At 45.8% G+C, this 23,059-nt stretch overlaps 1 protein-coding gene across 1 annotated transcript in view; it reads right to left on the reverse strand.

The window, feature by feature from the left end:
- The window catches only part of LOC138570244 (E3 ubiquitin-protein ligase TRIM15-like), a 541,749-nt gene that overhangs the window by 148,140 nt on the left and 370,550 nt on the right, over window positions 1–23,059 (reverse strand). The window lies entirely within an intron of this gene.

Here is a 23,059-nt window from a genome sequence, read left to right on the forward strand (position 1 = left end):
GCAACCTCTGTACTATAAACGTACCCAGAACTTCTCACTGTAGCGCTTCCATTAACAAAAACGCTACCGTAAGTGCGCCATTCAAAGTGCTCACCCTGGTAGTACAACAAGGACTGTATGCTCTCCCACTGGACGTGCCATTGCCTATCAGAGGGGTCCAATTGCAAGTACAGTATGGGCACCCATTGACATTGCCCCTGATGAAAAGAAAAATAAGGGCACCCTTTCACGTGCACCTATGGAAAACAGGCTCTCTTATGGACATGCGTTCAGCTAAAGTGCCAGCACTGTGTACTCCCCACTTAGGGGTGACATCACGCAATACACTTCCCTGGTAAGGGGCCGCCATAAACATTTGCCTGTCTCGTTTCTATCCTACTTCTGCCTCCCTTATCCTCTCTTCACTTTTCCCCATTTATTTACCCCCATAGACTAGGATCTGCTTTGCACTACACAAGCTTTTTGGCATAACATATGGACAGCACTGTGTCTGCTCACATCTTGGGGTAACACACACTTGACCATACGGATCATGGTGTTATGGGCTTTTATGCCCCTTATTTCACCTCCAACTTCTTTACTACCGACTTATTTTGTAGTTTTCTTTGCCTCAAAATGCATGGGGGTTGAGGGCAAGAGGTCCTGCGCACCAACCCTTGGCCATTCCCTGTCCCACCTCTTAACCCATAATGGTTTTTGCCAAATATCCCCACTACATTTTGCGTCAAAGAACAGGGGATTCGGTAAAAAACAAATTAGTGGTAAAAAATGACCCTTTTCAATAAAACACATTAAATAGCCTGGTTACTCGTGATCATGAAGAAATATCAGATGGTTAAACATAAGATTTCAAAGGGTATTTCATATTTATACATTATTGTACCCACTTCTCAAGAACATGTTAGATACTACGTTTTCTAAAAAACCACATTGCGTACAGGTGACCCCCAAACACTTGCACCTAACTGCTGTTGAATCCCCTGCATAAAATGTTCAAGTTTTACAAGGCGGGGTGCAAAAGTAAAGAGTAAAACATGGCAAAATCACTTTGATCATTTACTTTTAAATTTGAACAAGGCAAAGACAGAATGAATAACCACTTCCTGATTGCTGAAAGCCGGGGCCTCTGTAAACTACATTGATCATGTGTTCCTCGACCTAGCTAAGAATACAGTTGTGATAATTCCCCAAATGGCTTGGATGGAAATCTTTAAAATAACTCATTGAGCCTCTGGACACACCATAAACCCAGACATTGGCCATCAAGCATCAAACTGAATGTTTCACCCTTGACGTGATGGAAACTCCACTCTATACTGTTACCTTTGGTCTCCTCTAGATGACCTAATTCTGCAAAGCCTCCTTTGGAACAGGAACAGTATCAAACAGACTCAAGACACCGCTCATCGACCATTCCTCAAGAAACCAAGCCACAGAGTTCTAATCTTGCCCATGTCCTCACAAGGACAGGTGTGTCCCCTCTGACAAATGCCCTGCATCTTTGTCATGAACTTCAGATCACGCCCCTTTTGGACCTCCTGGTCCTTGTCTCAACAGGGCTTACATTCCGTACTACGTCCAACATGGCCGTCCAGAGCTGAAGCCCTTGCTCGCTCCATGCGCTGAACGCGGCGTGATCTATTTATAGACCACGCCTTCCGCGGCTCCGCGCGTCTCAATGCTATTGCAAAGTAGCCTCAAACGTGTGTGCGTAGCTTGCGGTATTGTTTCCTTTGACCCAGTGCTATTACCTGCTCCTGACCCTTTCCCCCTTCCTGATTCCGAGCATTACTAGCATTTCCCAGACTCCCGGGTTCCTGGACTTCGCGTTCCCGGAACTAAACGCAACCTGGAACCAGACGAGACTCGAGCAGCGCTGTTCAAGACCAGGAGCGTTCGCAAGAAGGCAGCGATCGAAGACACCGGCAAACACCGGACACAGGTGAGAAGGGGGGAACTCCTTGACAGTTTGAGACGCCACCCGATCGAACCTAAAAACGAGATGGAAGCCGTCGTGCAGGACCTAATGCGACGCATGCAAGAATTATCAACCGAGGTCCAAAATCTTAAGGCGGAAAACGCTGCGCTCAAACATTTGGTCTTATCCTGGGATTCTGCTACAAAGGAGGGTGCCCTGTTGGGCTGTACTGTTGACAAGTATGATGGTTCGGCAAAAACACTTCGTGGATTCCTGGATTCATGCCTGGTCCACTTTACCTTTAAGCCTTATTATTTCTCGACTCCTAGGGCTAAGGTTGCTTTCATCATATCCCACCTTTCCGGCAACACCTTAACTTGGGCAACACCCCTTGTTAACTCCGGCGATGCCCTCCTAGATGACTATGATGGGTTCATACAGGCCCTTAAAGGCATGTTTGACCGTCCAGAGCAGGTCTATACTGCCCAAGAACGCTTGCTGGACTTTCAACAGGGATCCCAAGATATGCTCACTTATGTGACCAGATTTAAACAATTGGCTAAGGAAGCAGACTGGTCCTCTGAGCCTAGTTTTACCCTGTTCAGGAGAGGCATGAACGATGAGATCAACGATGAACTGACAAGGATGGCTCGACCAAATTCATTCCAAGCACTAATGGACCTTGCCTTGCAAATAGACTTTCGCATCCAGGAAAGGAAGGCTGAAAAGAAGAAATCCAGGGGAATCCCACCCAAGACGTCCTTTGAGAGCACAGCCAGAACGGACGCAAACCCAAGTCCAGCCCCAGAACCAGAACCCATTCAAATTGGAGCCTTTCGTGGACCCATATCACCCCAAGAAAGGTTGAGAAGGATTCATACGGGTTTGTGTATGTATTGGGCTTCAGACAAACATTTGTCAGGGAATGTCCTCTGGCACCTCCTCGGCGTTCGGGAAACGCCAGCTCCTGATCTTAAATGGAGCAGAAATTTGGGAGAGAGATGTTTGCTCTACATCAATTCCATCCTTGAACTCTCCTGGACAAAACAAACTGGTCATTCTCCAGGCATTTCTTTCACCCTCGAAGACTAAGATCTGCCCCATTCTGGCCTTGGTTGACTGTGGAGCTATGGGAATCTTCATAGATCAGGAATGGGTTGTCAGTCATCAAATACCATATGAGGTTTGAAGCACCATGCAGCCTGTGGAAGCCATCGATGGAAGACCCCTCAGTTCAGGGCCCATAAGCCTACAGACCAAGGAAATCCAGCTCTCAATAAACCACCATCAAGAGCTAATCAGATTCGATATCATTAAGTCCGCCCACTACCCCATGGTATTGGGTATGCCCTGGTTACAAAAACATAATCCGTATATAAACTGGACAGCAGGATCACTATTCCTAGGCTCAGAGTTTTGTAGGTCTCATTGTCTATCCCTGGAACCTCCTTTAACACCCCCTGAGGAACCACCTAAGGAGCAAGAAATTCCACTCATGGTTTCCAATATAATACAGGTTCCAGAGGCCTACCAAGGATTTGCCGATGTATTTTCAACTGCCATAGTCCAGGCCTTACCTCCACACAGACCCGAAGACTGCACAATTGAAACGGAACCCTCGGCAGTGATCCCTTTCGGTAGGATGTTTATCCTTTCCGAACCTGAGAAAAAGGCCCTCAAAGAGTATCTGGATACAAACCTTGAAAACGGTACCATAAGACCTTCAAAATCACCAGCAGGCGCATCATTGTTCTTTGTTCCTAAGAAAGATACCCAGGAACTTAGACCTTTCATCGATTACATTGGCCTAAACCAATGCACTCTTAAGGACCGATACCCACTACCCTTGATATCGGATATCCTGGAAGCCGTGAGAGGTGCAGTAATATTCACCAAATTGGATCTCAGGGGAGCCTACCATTTGATCCGTATCCGGGAAGGAGACGAGTGGAAGACCGCCTTTAGAACACCCTTTGGCCACTACGAGTACCTGGTCATGCCCTTTGGACTAGCCAACGCCCCAGCAGTATTCCAACGTTTTATGGATAGGGTGTTCTCTGACATGTTGTTTCTCTTCGTCATTGTCTATCTGGACGACATATTGATTTTTTCCAAGGATCCTCTGAAGCATGAAGGACATGTAAAGGCAGTTCTACAAAGACTCCGGGAACATCACCTCTTAGCCAAGCCTGAAAAATGTTTGTTTCACGTTACCTCTGTGCACTATGTGGGATTTATCCTTAGTCCAGAGGGAATTGGCATGGATCCTTCAAAAGTAAAGGCCATTCTCGCATGGCATACTCCCACGTCCGTGAAACAAATCCAATCCTTCCTAGGACTAGCCAATTTCTACCGAAAGTTCATAGCCACCTTTTCCGAGATTGTACAACCTATAGTGGCTTTGCTAAAGAAGGATACCCCTTTTGTCTGGTCAACATTACAAGAAACTGCATTCCAGCGTTTGAAGACCGAGTTTACACAAGCACCTATTTTGGCTCAACCCGATACAAGTCGACCCTTTTTAGTGGAAACGGATGCCTCTAATTACACTATAGGAGCAGTGTTGAAGCAGAAAATGGAGAACGACTTGGAACACCCCGTTGCTTATCTTTCAAGAACCTTAACTCCGAGTGAAACACACTACTCAGTCCTGGAAAAGGAACTCTTAGCCATTCGCCAAGAGTTCACTGAATGGCGACACCTACTTCTGGAAGCCAGACATCCTGTCCAAGTCCGTACTGATCATCGAAACCTTCAGATTCTACAGTCACTGGAGTGCAGGAACAGTCGTCAGGCACGTTGGGCCTACTTTTTTGCCCAGTATCAGTTCCACATTACTCATGTCCCTGGATCACAGAACCTGATCGCTGACGCCTTGTCTCGCCGTCCTGACTACGTGACCGCTGAAGATAAGGCATATCCTAAAATGTTTTCTCCCACGATCTTCGTAGCCCAAGCAGTTAATCTCCTGGAAGAAGTCCGATAGCAAACCCAATCCTCGGAAATATGGAAGGACATTTCAAGAAGAAACCAGTGGAAATTAAGAGCCAAGGAAGGCTACTTATTCAAGGACAATGCATTGCTCATTCCTACACGGAAGTTACAGCAGAAAATAATAAACCTTTGTCATGACACACTCCCTTCCGGGCACCGAGGTATCACCAACACCCTCTGTTTTATACAGAGACAGTCTGGTGGCCTAAAATGAAGTCTGACGTACAGCAATACATCCAGGCTTGTATGATATGTGCCAAAAATTAACATGATAACAAAAGACCGGCGGGTCTTCTTCTGCAGCCCACTCTACCCTCTAAACCATGGGAAATCATCGCTACAGACTTCATAGTGGAGTTACCACCTTCCCGAGGACATACTACCATCATGGTCACCATAGATTTGTTTACCCATATGGCCCATTTTATGCCACTGATGAAACTACCCTCCTCTTCAGAGCTAGCTGGAATATTTCTGGAACACATATTCCGACTACATAGGCTTCCTTCCAAGATCATTTCTGATCGGGCTCTCCAATACATTTTACAATTCTGGAAACACCTCTGTCGGATTCTAGGAATCCAACGTGCCCTCTCTTCAGGATATCATCCCCAAACCAATGGAGCCACAGAACGTTCAAATCAGACCCTGGAACAATATCTCCGATGTTTCGCCACCCAGGTCCAGGATCACTGGTCTCTCCTGATACCCGTTGCGGAATTCGCTTACAACAACTCTGAACACTCAGCGCTACAGACCAGCCCTTTTTATTGTAGTCAGGGGTTCCATCCATTGGTTTTACCCTTGGTTCTTCCTTACCCTACACCAGTACCTACTGTTGACTCCTGGATCGAAACTCTTATCAACATTCACCGGGAGGCTAAAGAACACTTAGAGAAAGCCAGATTACAGACCAAGAGGTATGCGGATTCCAAGAGAAGACCAGATCCTTCCTATACGGTCAGTGACCGAGTGTGGTTGTCATCAAAACTACTCCCCCGACACTTGCGACCAAATAAGCTGGCTCCCCGCTACTATGGTCCATTTCCCATCAAGGAGATTATCAATCCTGTCTCATATCGAATCAAGCTACCTGACTCCTGGAAAAGAATTCATCCAGTTTTTCACACATCCCTATTGAAGCCCTACATCCAATCCTCTCGAAAGTCTAGTAGACCTCCACCTCTACTGGTTGACAACCAACTGGAATATGAGGTGTCCCGGATTTGTGACTCCATGTATAAGCGGGGCCATCTTCAATACCTAGTGGAGTGGAAAGGATATCCTCCTAGGGAAAGGACCTGGGAACCTGTTTCAAATATCAAGGCTCCTCGGTTGCTCAGAAGATTTCACCTAATACACCCGGGCAAACCTGGAGGAAAAGGCCTTTGGAGGAGGCATGCTGTCATGAACTTCAGATCACGCCCCTTTTGGACCTCCTGGTCCTTGTCTCAGCGGGGCTTACATTCCATACTACTTCCAAAATGGCCGTCCAGAGCTGAAGCCCTTGCTCGCTCCATGCGCTGAACGCGGCGTGATCTATTTAAAGACCACGCCTTCTGCGGCTCTGCGCGTCTCAATGCTATTGCAAAGTAGCCTCAGACGTGTGTTCGTAGCTCGTGGTATGGTTTCCTTTGTCCCAGTGCTATTACCCGCTCCTGACCCTTTCCCCCTTCCTGATTCCGAGCATTACTAACATTTCCCAGACTGCCGGATTCCTGGACTCTGCGTTCCCGGAACTAAACGCAACCTGGAACCAGACGAGACTCGAGCAGCGCTGTTCAAGACCAGGAGCGTTCGCAAGAAGGCAGCGATCGAAGACACCGGCAAACACCGGACCCAGGTGAGAAGGGGGGAACTCCTTGACAATCTTGCCATAACAAACCAACAAGCACTACGATCCAGACTCGGGATAAGGCTGCCTACATCCATGCAGAATCAGCACCTGCCAAGCCATGACAATATTGTGCATATTTCAAGAGGTTTGCAGAAGCACAGAACGCGCCCCTGCCACTCCATCGATCAGTCAATTGAAAGAGAAATTGCATTACATTGTACCATCTTGGTACATGGTTGGGTGCCTCTATTTTGATTGTCCAAGAAAGAAGGAACGTTCGGAGGATGCAAACGGTATAGAGACTTCAATAACATGACACAGAAGGTCCACAACCTCTTAGTGCTGGTTCAAGAGATGTTGGTGTCTCAGTTCCTCCACTACCTGCACCAAACTGGATCTATGCTGCACAGTACCACTAATCCCATTCACACAAGATTAATAATTCACCCTCTAGGGAATTAAGGGCAAGAGACATCTTGCATGGTAACAAACGTTAATCTGTACAAAGATGAGGATGGGGGTGGTGGGGCAAAGGACTATGCTCCCCGACCAGCATTCTGTCTTCCATGGCTGGCTCCTCCTGACTGATGGCAAGCAGGCACCTTTATATACAGTTCAACTTGGTTACTCGATACTGGCATAGCTCATCCAAAACTATCTTTCTTCCTTACAAGGGATGCTGCAGTCTTCCTTCTTGCATGGCCGGGCTTCCATTTAGAACCAACTACTTAGCATACTGCTGCAAGAATACATTGTAGCTCCGGTTAAGCATCATTTTCTATATTATAAGCATTTATATCTAAACACACCTTCCTGCCATACTCTCAACACCACTCAATATTCTTATATTTTATCTGGTCCAGTAATTCTCCTATAAACCCTGTTTTCCCATACTGTTACATTGTGTATATGAGCCCAGCCTGGCTGGGTGTTTTGATGGACAGAGAAGAGCTGCTGAGTTACCTCATGCTCCGCCAGCCTTAGAACACTACGAAAGTGCCTGTAGTATATTTTTTAACACAGGCTGCATTCACTGTGCTCTGAGAAATGTACAATTTAACATGTTTACAAATGTATTCAGCTAAATAGTTATTTTCACCTTAGTTAGATACAAACTCTTTTCATTTAGTGGCCACCCATGTCTGTATGTGATTATATTTGCATGAAAAAGGCTTTCTCAGTGCTATAGTGCTTTGAGAAGTCTTGCCTAATTGTAAAGCACATGGGGGGTGCAGGAAGGTGCTAGTCAAGGGGCTAGCTCCTCCCCAACCTTCCCCCCTTTCTTTACTACCTTTCCCCCCCTTTCTTTAATACCTTTCCCCCTTTCTTTACTTCTATAGTAACAAACTCATCCCCACCCGACATACCTACAATCCCTGAAGAACAAGTTACTTACCAACTGTAACGTTCTTTCGATTGGATGTTCCTCCCACGTAGTCCTCATCTTAGATATATCCTTACCTTCAGCTTTGCTACTTCAGAAATGTTTTCACTTTCCACCAGAGGGTGCTCCACTCGAGGCTACGGCATTGATGTCCCTCAGCGACCTCAGTCGAGCGGCGATGTCATCCGCTGTATAAATGCCTCAAGCGTGCCCGTTGGCCTCAGTTCTGTTTTTTCATATATTTTAGCCACTGGATTGTAGTTAATGGCGTGCCTCTTTTGACCCAAGCCTTAAAAGAATTTAGAGTGTACACCACGTAGACTGTACATGGGGTAGGCTGGGAGGGTCGATGAGGAATACGTGGGAGGAACATCCAATCGAAGCAACGTTCCAGTTGGAAAGTAACTTGTTCTTCGTATGGATTGTGTCCTCCCACATATTCCTCATCTTAGACTCCCAAAGCAGTTTTGTATTGGAGGTGGGAGTACAGACATTTTAGTCATGTACTGAATGAAGTACTGATTTAGCGAACAGACCTTGTGAAGAAGTCGCATCTAAAGCATAATGTTTTATAAAAGTATGCGTGGATGACCATGTGGCTGCTGCGCAAATATCTTGCATAGGGACACCCCTTTGAAATCCTTTCCTCTTCCTTACCTGCGTGAGGAGGAGGGTAGAATGTAGGCAGTGTTATTTTTTGTGACAGGTGAAAATCTGAGACGATTTTTGGCAAGAAAGAGGGTTTTACTCTAAGGATGTCACGACCCGTGACCCAGAACCCCACTGGCATGGTAACATGCCCGGTAGGGTCAGGACTCTGGGTTCATTTGGGGCCCCAAGGGCCATGCATTATCATCATAGACTCTCCTGGAGTCAGTCCTGGCGCCTTTGGCGCCAGGCTCATGTTCGGATTGGGACTTTACCTTGAAGGGACTACTTTTCCTGTGAAGGCCCGCAGCCAACATGGAGGCACCCATACAGTCTAGTTCCTAGGAACCAGACTGTGCGGTGCAGTGTTTTAGGGTGTGGTAGCCTGGACTACTTTACCTGGACTACTTTACAGAGGGCTATATAAACCGCACCCAAACTACAGAACGTGCTTCGCGTTCTTCTGCAGCAAGCAGCGTGATGCTCATCGTGCTCAGAGACCAGCACCCAGCGATCCTTGAATAGCGGACCTGCATAGGAGACAAAAGACCCTCATTAGCAGTCTCTGCTTACCTACAACTTTCCATCTGTCGAATCCTGCTGCTCGCGGTCTTCCATCCAGTTGGCAGCATCATCAGGACACCACGCTCGCACCGGAATGAAGCACCTGGAGGGAGAGAGAAAGAAGGACAACGTTAAACAGGTTACTCACGGCATTCACGGCAGAAATCACAAAATCCTCACCTGGCTGGGCATTTCTTGACTGGTTCAACCCTGGAAATCTTCACACGCCCGGAAAGACCATCGCGACCTGAAAAGGAATAAAGAATACAGGTTAGCAAGAAAAGACATTACCGCGCCGCACCTCACGCTTAACATACCATCCATCCATCATACGCTCCTGCATCCATCATCCTGGCAGGAGCCTGATCCAAGTAGCGCACCCACCGAACCTCTGTGCACCTAAAGCGAAACAAACAAGAAAAGACATTATTAGCAAGAAAGGAAAGCAAGGACATTTAAAGACTGCTATAACCAGACTTACCTTCTTAAAGACACTTGAATGGGTTAGCACCAGTGAAGTTAACTCGGTCCCTTTAACCCGCAGAAGACTACGCACCCCTGCACAGAAGGCAGGACAGAGAGCACGCCAGACATCATAACAAGGTGAGGAGTGGGCCATCAGGTCGAGTCCAGGGGGCTGGTGGGAGGAAACGAAGTCTGTTCCTAAATCCAGTCCTCCTGTGTTTTCAGGCCCGACTGCCACTGAAGGCATCGTCCAGAATTGGGAACGTCCAGGGTGAATCCAGCAACCAGGGCATAAGGGCGTCCCCGTGGATACCAGATGGGCGTAACTAAGGACCACATTATCTTTATAAAAGATGGTGTGAGGAGGCCCGCTAGAAAGTGCCTGCAACTCACTTACTCTGCGGGCTAATGTAATTGCCACAAGAAGTATTGTTTTAAAAGTAAGGACCCTTAACGGACAAGAATGCAAAGGCTCAAATGGAATGCATGTGAGGAACTTTAGTACCACACAGTAACTTGAAAAGGTATTGGAGGAAACACATTATTTAGACCTTTTAAGAATTGAGTTATTAAAAAGGTATCTTAAAGTAAGATTCTTCTTCTGAGGAGCGCTTAAAAATGGATAACGCTGCTAAGTAACCTTTTATCATGCCAACCTGGAGCCCCAGATTAGCCAAGTGTAATAGAAAAGATAATATTGTTGCAATATTACACTGAAACGGGTCCACATTCTTATCTCTGCACCAGTTACTGAACTTGTTCCAACGACATTTTGTTGCGGGCCTTCTGACCGAAAGCAAGATCTTAATGACGTCATCCGGAAGGTCCCAATCCTTATATCTCAACCTCTCAGAAGCCATGCGTGAAGGTTGAATGTGTTGACCTCTGGATGGAGAACGTGACCTTCCTCTTGCGAGAGAAGATCCTCTCTTCTTGGAAGATGTATTGGAGGGCAGATGGACATGTCCAGGCCGGGTACCACGTTCTCCTGGCCCATTCCGGGGCAATTAGGATCATGGTTTTCCTGAACTTTCTCAACCTCCTGATTCCTTGAGGGATCACCGGGACTGGAGGAAACGCATACAGAAGTGGAAACTCCCATTCCACTATGAACGCGTCCCCTATAGCTCCTCTTGGGGGAAATTCCCTTGAGCAGTACAGTTTGCATTTCCTGTTGACACTGGTCACGAACAGATCCACTTGCGGGGTTCCCCAAAGGGTAAAGATCTCTTGAAGGACTTCCTGAGCTATTTCCCACTCGCGGGAAACTGTGCTCTGCCTGCTCAGAGCATCCGCCGCTGTGTTTTGCTCTCTGGCTAGATAGACTGCTGACAGAGAGATCCCTTCTTGTATTGCCCAGAACCAGAGCTGCATTGCTTCTCTGCACAGTGGTAGTGACCCTACTCCTCCTCTTTTTTTGAGGCTGTACATGGCCACCGTGTTGTCCGTCATTATCAGGACATTCTTTCCCCGTACAGACGGCAGGAAGGCCTTCAGCGCTAGTCTGATTGTCCTCAGCTCCAATAGGTTGATGTGTAGTTTGGACTCCGATGGAGACCAACGACCGCTGATTGTCAACGCGTTGGTGTGAGCTCCCCACCCTGTGAGTGAGGCGTCCGTCACTACTGTTATCTCTGGCCATGGTTGCCAAAAAGATTCTCCTTTGAGGATATGTTCCCTGCAAGCCCACCATTGTAGATCCTGTGCTACTCTGACTGGAACTTGTAACAAATCTGACATGTCTCCTGAAAATTGGGACCATTGAGTCCTGAGGGCCCATTGAAGGGATCTCATCCTCAATCTGGCTTCTGGCACCAGAAAAATGCAGGAAGCCATAAGGCCGAGCAACCTGAGAAAATCGAAGGCCGGTATATTGGGCATTCTGGAATTTTATTACCATCTGCAGAATGTGGTGAGCTCTCTCTTCGGGAGGCGAGGCTTTGCCCGAACAAGTATCCAGGACTTCTCCAATAAACTGGAGTTTCTGAGATGGTATCATATTTGACTTTTTTAAATTCAGAGAAAACCCTAGTTTGTGAAGGAAGTGGCAAATTTTGGACAGATGTTCCTGGGCTTGTTCTGGAGAATGTGCCCTGATCGTCCAATCGTCCAGGTAGGAGTAGACGTGAATCCCCCCCTCTCCTGAACCTCGCTGCCACCACCGCCATCAACTTGGTGAAAACTCTCGGGGCAGAGGTCAACCCGAATGGCAGAACTCGAAACCGATAGTGAGAACTGCCAACAATCGCGAACCTCAGGTACTTTCTGTGCTTGAAATGGATCGGCTCATGAAAGTAAGCATCCTGAAGATCCAATGATACCAACCAGTCTTGGAGTTGGAGAGCCTGAGGATCTGAGAAAGTGTGACCATCTTGAACTTGTTCTTCCTGAGGAACTTGTTCAAGCTACTCAAGTCCAAGATGGGTCTCAGTCCTCTGTCCTTCTTTGGTATGAGGAAATATGGGGAATACCAACCTTTGTTCCTCTTCGCTACAGGTACATGTTCTATTGCACCTTTCTGTAGCAGGGTTAAGACTTCCTGCAACAGGAGCAGATCTGGATTTTTGACAGAGTTGTATCCCGGTGGGTGATTCTGAGGTTTCTTTTGAAAAGGAAGGCAGTAACCTTGGGATACTGTTTCCAGTGCACAAGCATCTGAACTAATGCCCCGCCATTCTTCCAGATGCTGAGAGATCCTGCCTCCCACTGGGGTCTTGTGGGTCAAAACCTCAGAGTGATTTTTGCGGCAGCTGCAGCAGCGGCTGAAGGGACAGATGCCGCTGCTGGGGCAGATCTAGCACCTTCTCCTCGCCCCCGAGGAAATTTCCTTTGCCTTCTCTGACTGGCCCTGTCCCCTTCCTTTCCCAAATGAGGAATAAAATCGAAAGGGACGACCTCTCCAGGAAGATGAGCCTGTGTAGGGGCGTTGCTGAGGTTGTCTTATAGCGGCACTGAGTGATTTTGCCACCGCTTTGGAGGTCTGCAGCTTCTCCAAACTTTCATCCGCCTTGCTGCCAAACAACCTCGAGCCGTCAAATTGCATATTAAGAAGCCTGGATTGCACATCCGGTGCAAAACCTGACTTTCTTAGCCATACAAATCTGCGTAGCACTGTGCCAAACACCATGGACCTACAGATACTGTCAGCTGTGTCCAAACCTGATTGAAGGCATCCCCTTGAAGCCTCCTTTCCATCGCTTACTATGGATAGGAACCCTTCAAGTTCCTCACCTTCCAGGATGTTCTCAACTGCCGCTGGCATGCAGTCCCACAGGGTATATGTAAATCTTGCAAGGGTGCAAGTTACATTTGTGGATTTTAAAGCCATGCTCCCTGACGTAAAGATCTTTCTGGACCATGCATCAACCTTTTTATCATCCCTATCAGGTGGAATTGTAGGGTATGCAGCATTTCTAGTAGCGGTAGCTGCTTGAACTACCAGACTTTCAGGAGATGGGAAGTTTTCGGTATCTGAGGGACAGGGTCTATATTTTGACACATACTTCTTATTTACTGCGGGAATAGTTTCTGGGTTTTCCCACACAGTGTTAACTTTCCTTTGTAAGGCTACATGAAAAGGAAGTATGGGGTCTTGCTGAGGTCCTCCTGAAAGGATGTCAGTCATGTCATCATCCTGATAGACAGGTGAATTTCTACTCCATCCCATGAATTCAGTTACCCTGTTCATCAATTTTCTATAACCTGCATCCGCATGTTCAGCTGGGTCAGGCTTTTGAAATTCATATTCTGGAGATGTATCCAGACCACTTGCTGACTGCAAGCACTCATTCAAGTCTTGAATCTTAGATGGAAGGTCAAATAACTCCTCAGAGACTTGTTTTGCAACAAATCTAACACCAGCAGGTGAAACCTCTTGTGCTGATGAATCACCTTCATATTTGGAGGACACGGTTCTAAAAAAGTCATATCTGCTTTCTGGATGAAACACCTTTTCAGGTGGCATAGATTTTAACACTGTTGTCGATTTAGCCATTAGAATGAACAAAGACGTCGACAAAAGCGTCGATGTTGTAGGCATTACCTTTGATATTGTCGTAGTTTTCGACACCCTCGAAGGAATCATTGATCCCGTCGAAGGAGTTGTCGAGACCAACGACACCGTCGAAGGAGCCTTCGATACTGTTGACTGTGCACTCAACATAATCTTTTTAGGTTGGGTCGTCGACACCTTGTGCTCGACAGCCTTCGATAGAGGCTTCGAGGATGTTTTAGACGAGGATTTTGATAACATATGAGAGTCTGATGCCGAGTTCTGCCTCCGATTTATGCACCAGTAGGCTTTTTCTATCAGGTGTCTGGGAAGATTCTCTGGACGACACCCTCAACGATTTTTTGTTGGATTTTCTCGTCTTAGATCTTCCCCAGTCACTTTTTTTGTGAGCAGGGGCATGGTCTTCGTTACATTTTTTTGAGGGGGTCTGGGCGGCATTCTCCAATTTATTTTAACATAGATGCTCTGAAAGCTTCCCACTTCCTTGGGGAGTCATGTCTCGACGGACATGTTATAACTTCCTCAGACGACGTCGAGGAAGAGGAAGAGGGAGACCGGTGTCGTCTTTTCTTTGCTTTTTTAGAGGAAGAAGAAGAGGACTTCCTGGATCTGCTCCTCGACCTAGGTTTTTTATGACGTTTTGTCGAAGACTCAGCCGAGTCTTTTCTCCCTCTCTAAGAAAACTTCGAGGATTCCTCCCCCACTGCCAGTTTACCTCTTCGCACTTTTAAGGCCTTATGGGTCATCAACTGACAGGAACCGCACTAATCTATACGGTGGTCGGAACCGAGGCACCAGAGGCAATTCCGATGGGGATCAGCTAGCGCCATTTTTCTCCCACATTTCTGGCATTTCTTGAATCTAGTCTTTGGTGTGGAAGGATTAGATGAAGACGACATTATTCGTACAAACTGAAGCACCGTTTTATTGAACCGAATCGAAGCGAACGGAAAAACGGAAATTAGGCCAACGGGCGCGCTTGAGGCATTTATATAGTGGATGACGTCGACGCTCGACAGAGGCCGCCGAGGGACATCGACGCTGCAGCCTCGAGTGGAGCGCGCTCTGGTGGAGAGAGAAAACATTTCCGAAGCAGCAAAGATGAGGAATAAGTGGGAGGACACAATCCATTTAAAATATTAGTTTCGCTGTTTATTTTGTGGCAAGGTGTTTTAGATCCCCCAATTGATACCATCATCTTTGCACTATTTGGAACTATGTGAACACAACAGTGGAGACCCAATTTGCACATGCAGAAGAGGACCAAGAAGAACACGATAATAGAATTTTTACTGCTGCCTCCTGCCATGACAGGATCAAATCATAGGCATGTGATAGCCACTCTGTGTTCTTAAATCCACCTTCTTTCTTCATTTGAACACCTAGATTGTGCACCGCCTTCATGACGTGGGATAGAGACCCATTCTCAGAATCCTCTGGGAATATAAAAGTGCAGCAGCGGCTTGTACCCCAAGAGCCAAAAAAGAAAGTCTCTGCTGAGCTAAAAAAGCCGATCCTCGCCAGGTATTCCTGTGAGCAGTGTGGAACAGTCTTTTGAGACACTTTGAGCTCTTCTTTCTTCCCCGCCATTGAAATTGTCCTTTTTCTGGCAGCATACCACATTCTTGTGTGATCTGAAAGCTTCTTTCTGCTTCTTTAGGTGTTAGAGTGGCTATTGGCACCTCGACAGGCATTTCTTTCCCTTCAGGTGTTCTTCCTGGGTTACTAGTAGCACTGAGTGCAGGGTGGCCAGTGAACACTTGCCCCTCCAAGATGATAGGCTTGTCGGCCACAAACCCAGTACTAATCCATCACTGCTGCCATACCTTTCGTCATATTAGGGATCACAAGAGTGGGGTTGCACTGTGCGTCTGCGCCACCAGGAACTGTTCCTTCATTGAGTCTATGGATCTATGTATTCGCACTGGCTTCTTCATTGTTGCAATCCGTGTCAGCCTTGTGATGTGTTGGGACCATATTTGCGCACACATAGTCTCTACTTGAGCTATTGCTTCTCCGCTGTACTCGATCAGTCCATCTGCCTGGCACATCACTGTGGTGCCCCGACATTTGTCGTTGCCATTTGAGTAACCTCCCAAGGAAAAATATGGTACTTGTAGACACTGGCGGTATTTTGTGTTGCCATTGCACGCTGTGTGCCTGGAATGTGCCCTTTATCCCCTATAGTGCAATATGGACCAGGCATTATGCCTCTGTAATTGGGGCTGTATGTGGAACTAAAACCATAGGAGCTCCTGATGCGTGCAGGATAAGTGCACATATGTAACAACTTTCATTAATTATATTCCTTCCTGTAATGTGCATATCAGAGTAGCAGCTTTTCAATGTTTCTAAACGCTGGATGTCAGAAATAGTGTCAAAGCCCAAACCCCTTATATAAATCAACTCGTAGGGGTGGCCGGCAAAAAGTGAGCCATTTTGTATTTCTTTTTTTATAGACATTCATTTTAGCATTTTTTTGCAACTGTCCAACTCCTCCCCTTTATATGGCCACCCCATATAACAGACATACCTTCATCCATGCAAACAACCATGACGAGGGTCATACAAAACAACATTGTACTTTATATATTACATAGTTCCTAGAACAAATTACTTTTGTTTTAATCTTATCCCTACATAACAGAGAGGTCGGCCAGCCATCTTTGCTTATTCCTGGAGAGGAGAAGAAAAGGTTATCAAGAAAGAGAAAGAAAAGGAGAGAGAGAGAGAAAGAGAGAGAGAGAGAGAGAAAGAAAAGGAGAGAGAGAAAGAAAAGTAGTAAATGTGGGAGAAAGATGTCGCTAACTGATCCCCATCGGAATTGCCTCTGGTGCCTCAGTTCCGACCACCGTATAGATGAGTGCGGTTCCTGTCAGTCGATGACCCAAAGAAAAGGAGAGAGAGAGAAAGAGAGAGAGAGAGAAAGAGAGAAAGAGAGAAAAAGAGAGAGAGAAAGAGAGAGAGAGAGAGAGAGAGACAGAGAGAAAGAGAGAATGAAAGAGAGATAGATAGAGAGAGAGAGAGAGAGAGAGAGAGAGAGAGAGAGAGACCCTTTTTCCACCAGGGCCAATCAGGTTCTGGACCTTCAAAAAATGGAAAAATCAAGAGATAAAAAAAAGCTAAAAATTAGCAAAACAAAACAAAATAATAAAAACAATGAAAACAAAAATCAGCACTACCCTGGAATGGATCTTCAAAAAGGTCTCTTCTTGGGCTATGCCCTCAATAAACTTTGCCTTGTCTCAGGTTCTCTTCGGACATCTGAGAGATGCACCCAATATCTAACTCCTTCATACGGACGGCGAGAGGAGTACAGAACACCAACTCATATGGACCTTTAAACCTGGGGCTGATCAGTTCCCCAGATAATAATGGTCCAGTTGTAATATGGGTAATGCAGTGTATGGAACTATGTTCTTGCTTTCTACAGGGGTGGTCACTATTTCTCCCCCCATTTACTGTGCCCCACTACCGCCCATGTGTGCCTCCGTCCCGTCACCTGGTCAATTATTTATGACCCATCAACATATAATATGTCTCCTTCTAATAATAATAATAATTAGGCTTTTATATAGCGCTACAAACCCTCAGGTATCCGAGCGCTGCTTATTATTACCCACGGTGTGTGGTGCTCATTTATCGACCTCGGAAGGATGAAAGGCTGAGTTTGGCCCCGCCGGGATTCGAACCTGCGTTAACAGGCTCTGCACTGGTGTCAAAGCGAGCGCTCTACTCGCTGTGCCACTTGACCAGCTTCTGTCAATGCATGAGCCGCTCATCAGAGTGAGAAAATAAATAAAACTCCTGCATATAATCTGGGGTTGCTAAAACAGGGGCCGTGCAAATAGCTTAAGTCCTCAAATTGTCTAGTCATTTTGTCAGTACATTTAAATGTACTTTTAAGTCCTCTGTCCTTCCCTAAGACTTTGTAACAGTGGCCTTATGTAGACTGCGTAGTCTAGGATCCATGTCCTACAATAATTACATAAGCCCAAAAGACTGCTACATTTCATTCACAGTACTGGGCCTAGGGGTGGTGGGTACTGCCACCACCCTATCTGGTGATATTTGTTCTTGTTTATAAAAAATGAGTTGTCCAAAGCATAGTCCCTCCTGTGGGCAGTATTGTAGTTTTTTTTTCTGCCTTGTACCCTTTGTGAGCCAGAAATTGCAATAATGCAACAGAATCCCTCCTTTTCACTACATACCAACCGATCATCCACATACTGGATGATTGTGCGAAGCACCTGACTTCAATTTAATCTGTACTGGGTTTACATCTCTCAGTAACCCAACATCATGTGGATTAACAGTCCAGAATCGTGCTGGCACATATCACATGTCTTCCTCAAAAAATAAAAACTGGTCACCAATGCCATCAGGGGGATCCTTACTATACTGCACCGTGATATCACAGGGGATGCAGATTTCCAAAATCTCCCCATTTTGCTTACTGTCCTCAAATAACGCCACATCAGTCATTTCCTTTAATTGTACCATCAGATCTATACATAATATACTGTGCGCCACTCACACCCGGTCTGTTCCAATCAGGACTACTTTTTTATCTGACACTACTAGTCCTTGTAAATCGAATGACAACCTTGTCCCTGCCATCATCTCGGGTGGCACCATGGGTTGGAAAATAAAATCTGTAGGCACTCGCCAACACTGTCACAATGTGAGGCACTGCTTTTACTAATACCTTTAATACCATAGGCAAACATATCTGAGACCACAGGAACCCCATGGACTACTGACTCCCTTGCTATTGCATTGATTATTACCATTGCTTGAGCTACACACATCCCTGGAATGTAACACACTACCCCCTGATCTGTGAATGATATAGTTATATTTAGTTTAATGAGCAGATCCCCACCCAACAAGTTCACAGGGGAACTCTCTGTATATAACAAGGGGGCTCGTACTACCTCCCCTCCCACTTTTATATACAGCTCCTCAGTGTATGGAACTGTAGAAATAGCCCCAGAGAATCCCTGCATGTTAAGAGTTTTACCTGATAATGGAAAGTTCCCCTCCATGATGCATGATTTGGTTGCACCTAAATCTACCATAAATATAATTGCCTGTTTCCTATTTCCACCTCCACCAAGGGCTCTTCTTCAGGGTGTGCAGTTATCAATAGGATTGGACATGCAAGTGCTCTCTGTGGGCTGTCCTAATCAAAATGTGTTTGTCCCGGAGAATGAAAAAAGGACCGCCCCTGTCATTATAACTCCTTGGAATGGGGCGCCTATTCCCCTGCCATCCTGTTAAACTGTTTTCCCTCACCCTGCTGTGGTTGTTGCCCACGTTGCCCTTGCCTTTCAGTCCCATAAGGTAACTGATTTTGACCCCCTCACCCAAACTGCTGTTGTCCCATTCCTTGAGGCCCTTGGAATCCCTGCCCTGGAGGTGATGAACCATAATTAAATCTCATCCCAGGCCTGTTCCTGCACTCCCTTGCGAAATGCCCCCATTTCCCGCAATTCCAGCACTGCAATGTTCCCAATCCTCCTCCCCGGGGCCCTATCCTCCCAAATACTTGCTCCTCGAAATCCTCCTCTTCCCAATGGTACACCTTCATACTTCTACTGTGGGTTGGGTTATTGTCCCCCCCTACCTTCACCCCATAGTGCCACAATTATGTCATTCCCAATTTGTTGAGTGTCTCCTGCCTGTCCCCCTGAGCCGGTGCCATGGTGCCATCACTGGTGCTTTGACGACAACCTCCCGGGAGGATAGCTCAGCGGCAACGTGCTCGCCTTGGTAACAAGACAACACAAAGCAACACAGGTTTGATTCCCGGGTCCGTGCTTATAAACCTCTGGGTATTAAGTGCGTTATAAATACGCAACTAAGACATATTCCAGTAACAGCGCCTCGATGCCCCTGGCCTATGTGAGCGCTTAAAAAAAAAAAAGTAATTAGGTTCTTTTCCACTTAGTTTTGCCTCGTCCGTTTGCCGCTTCTGGGCTGTCTCCCTGTCCTGCTCCTTAATTCTCTTACAATTGCGGACTATTTCTTTTAATTTCCTTTTCTTTTTTTTTTATTTGTTATAGCTGAGAAAATACAGCATTTCAAATATACAAAAAAATAAAAATAAAAAATTCACATTTAAAATTACTAATCTTTCGTGCTGACATTTGGTATTAACTAATGAAATTCTTCAATTATAGATGTAAAACCAACAAAGTATTTTTTTAAAGTATAAAGGCAAAACAGGATCTATATTAACCAGGAAAAAACTAAAGAAAATACAAAACAGAACAAAACGCATAAAGGCAACAGCAGGAATATTACCCATTTCCCATCAGAAGCTACTATACTCGTAAATGGTCAGCAGTGCACACATGTACTTCACAGACGATACATTATGTGAATACAATCCCACAGGATCCTATAATGTTAGCCCCAACAAAAGGTTCAAAGATTGCATAAATGAAACCATTGCCACGTTTACACTTGAGTAATGGCTACCATAGATAGGTCGCCACAGCAAGTCAGAGTCAGAGATTTGATATCCTTCAAACATATGTCGGAAGGATCTTGTTCTTAGAGCCAAAAGCGCCGGGCATTCGGCGATCAAATGCTTTATTGACTCAACTTGCGATTTATTAAAGCAAAATCTGCAACCATTATCTTGGGTGAGGTTACGCCTAAACAGGATTTCCTTGGTATACCAGAGGTTTAATCTTAACCTCAAGTATAGCGATCAGCACTTGGGGTCTAGAAACTTTAGCATATAAGGTTCTGTTGAATGCAACCTTTTTTACACTAAGGGTTGGTCCTTAAACAAATGTAACAAGCAGCATTTCTCTCTTGTAATAATACAGTTGTTTAGCCAGATCTTTATTGAGTATGAGGGGATTTTTAATCAAAAGACTCTCAGACGACCCTACTGAATCGACTAGGGTCTTCGCCCTTGCACTCCAAGCCCGGATCTTTGCTTGTTTAGGACATTAGAACACATTTGTTCTAAAGCAGACATAATACCAGTGGGTTTCCCTGCTCGATAAAGGGAGAGAAGCTTCGAACAATAAATCGCGTAAAGCGACACCAAGCCCAGTTTATGACGTATGAGACACATGGAAGCCACGATAGGTAACCCCAGAAGAACCTTTCAGAAGCGGCCTTCCATTTTCTGCCAAAAAGCCTTGGTTAAACCGTGCCTTGTGTCAGCCCCGTAAACTAAAATGGGAGTCACTTTTTGTTTGTAGAAAATGATTGCAGGGGAAAAAGAGAATTTCCCATATCTAGCCTGGATAACCCGAGCCTCAGATATGGCTGTTTCCAGCTTAGACTCTAATTCACGATAATATGGTTTCTCACTCAAATGGTTACTAATAGTCAAACCCAAGTACTTATATTCCGGCATTACTCTTCCTCTTCAAATTCAAGCCCCACATCATGATCTTACACTTTGATTGGTGGATTGACAGGAGATTTGACTCGACATATGAACCAAGTTGAGAAAGGAGGGCGCACAGTCCCCTGTGAGTTCTAGCCAACTACACCAAATCGTCAGCATAGAACAACCAGGGGATCGCAGTCACCCCCAACCTGGGTGAGTCCGAAATCACATTAGCAAAATCATGACACATGTCAGAGACAAAAAAATTGAAGAGGGTACAAGCCAAGAGGCAACCCTGCTTAAGTCCTCTAAAAGTCTCAATAGGATCGGATAGATTTCTGTCCAGGGACAATCTGAGGTGGGCTGTGAGTGAAACTCATTTATCCAGAAGAAAAGATACTCGGAACAGGCTGCTGAACTGAGTTTTTCCAACAAAAGCCCTCGACATACTGAATCAAAAGCAGCCTGGAAATCGATAAAAGCCAGATATACTGGCTACATTTTGATTTGTTCTTGAATTATTATCGATTGCAAGGCGTGCAAATTTATGGCAGTTCATAACCCCGGCATAAATCCCGTCTGATTGGGACCTCGCAGACTTGTATTATCAAGCCAGCAATTTAGATCTCTAAGAAGAAGTCTGGCAAAAAGTTTGCACGGGAAATCCAAAAGGGTTATCGGCCTGTAATTTGCAGGACAAGAGCGATCGCCCTTTTTATAAATAGGTATGATGATTGACTTCCTCCAGGAGGGAGGTAGCAACCGAGACCTAACAACCTGTGAAAAGCTAGCTAGAAACATGTTGGCCCATGCCAGTGGATGTTGTTTAATCGTAAAGTTGGAAAGCCCATCAAGGCCTGGCGCTCTGGAAATAGACAACTTAGATATATAATATAGAATATCCTCCAGATCAAAATGGGAGCGATCATTCATAGGCCCAAGGGAAGGTTTACATTTCCCAACTAGTGGAGTAGTAGCATAGAGGGCCTTGTAAAACCCAGCCCAAACCTCCCCAGGAGCCGGATTTATCTAGCAGTACTGGGATAGGCCCCCTTGTGGCTTGTTCAATAAGCTCCAGATTCTGGCAGAGCTCTTCGAGGCCATTGCCCCCAACATTTCTTCTGCATCTCGCTGATTTGTTAGGACTTGTCTAGCCATTAGCCAATTTTTGTACCTACACTTTAGTGTTCAAAGGCACGATATACTAATGGAGACTGGGGGGGGAACCAAAGGTTCCTTTTCTCAGCACGATAGATAGCTTTCCGCGTAGTCAATTCGGAATCATAAACCTGCAAATTAGGCTGAGCACTTTTAACACGAGTGGTTTTAGCCGTTTTGAACACCTGCATAACATCTACATAGGAAGTGTGCACTGCCATACTAGACAGAGTGCCTTGATTAAGACTCTTCAGAAAACACCTATTAAAGTCAGTCAATAAAGACGGTGTCCAATGAAATCTATTCTTCGCGTTATTAAGAACCATGCCGGTCCCCAAAGAGGTTCTCGGTAGGGCCCTAGAATTAGGCCAAGACCGAACAGCTGTAAGAATATCATGGTCGCTTATAGTTTGAGAGACTACTTGAAATCTAGAGATAAGGTTAAACAAAGCACGGTCAACAAACATATAAACACCGGATAAACACCCCTGGAAGAAAAAGTGCCTCGTAGGGTTAAACTGAAAAACACTGTTTCCCCTCATCCCAGTGGTGCCTTAGTGTGAGCATGGATTGGAGGAAGTTTGGGGTGAAGGGTTGACTGGAGACAGGGCTTGGCAGACAATATGAAAAGGCCCCTGCTCCACCCCATGTATGCTTGTTTGCTTTCTCCCATTGCTTCCCCTCGTGTCCCCTGACCTTATTCAAAACACTGCACATTC

The sequence above is a fragment of the Ambystoma mexicanum genome, chromosome 2q (genome assembly GCF_040938575.1).
Source record: "Ambystoma mexicanum isolate Mex_15411 chromosome 2q, UKY_AmexF1_1, whole genome shotgun sequence".
NCBI classification, from domain to species: domain Eukaryota; kingdom Metazoa; phylum Chordata; class Amphibia; order Caudata; family Ambystomatidae; genus Ambystoma; species Ambystoma mexicanum.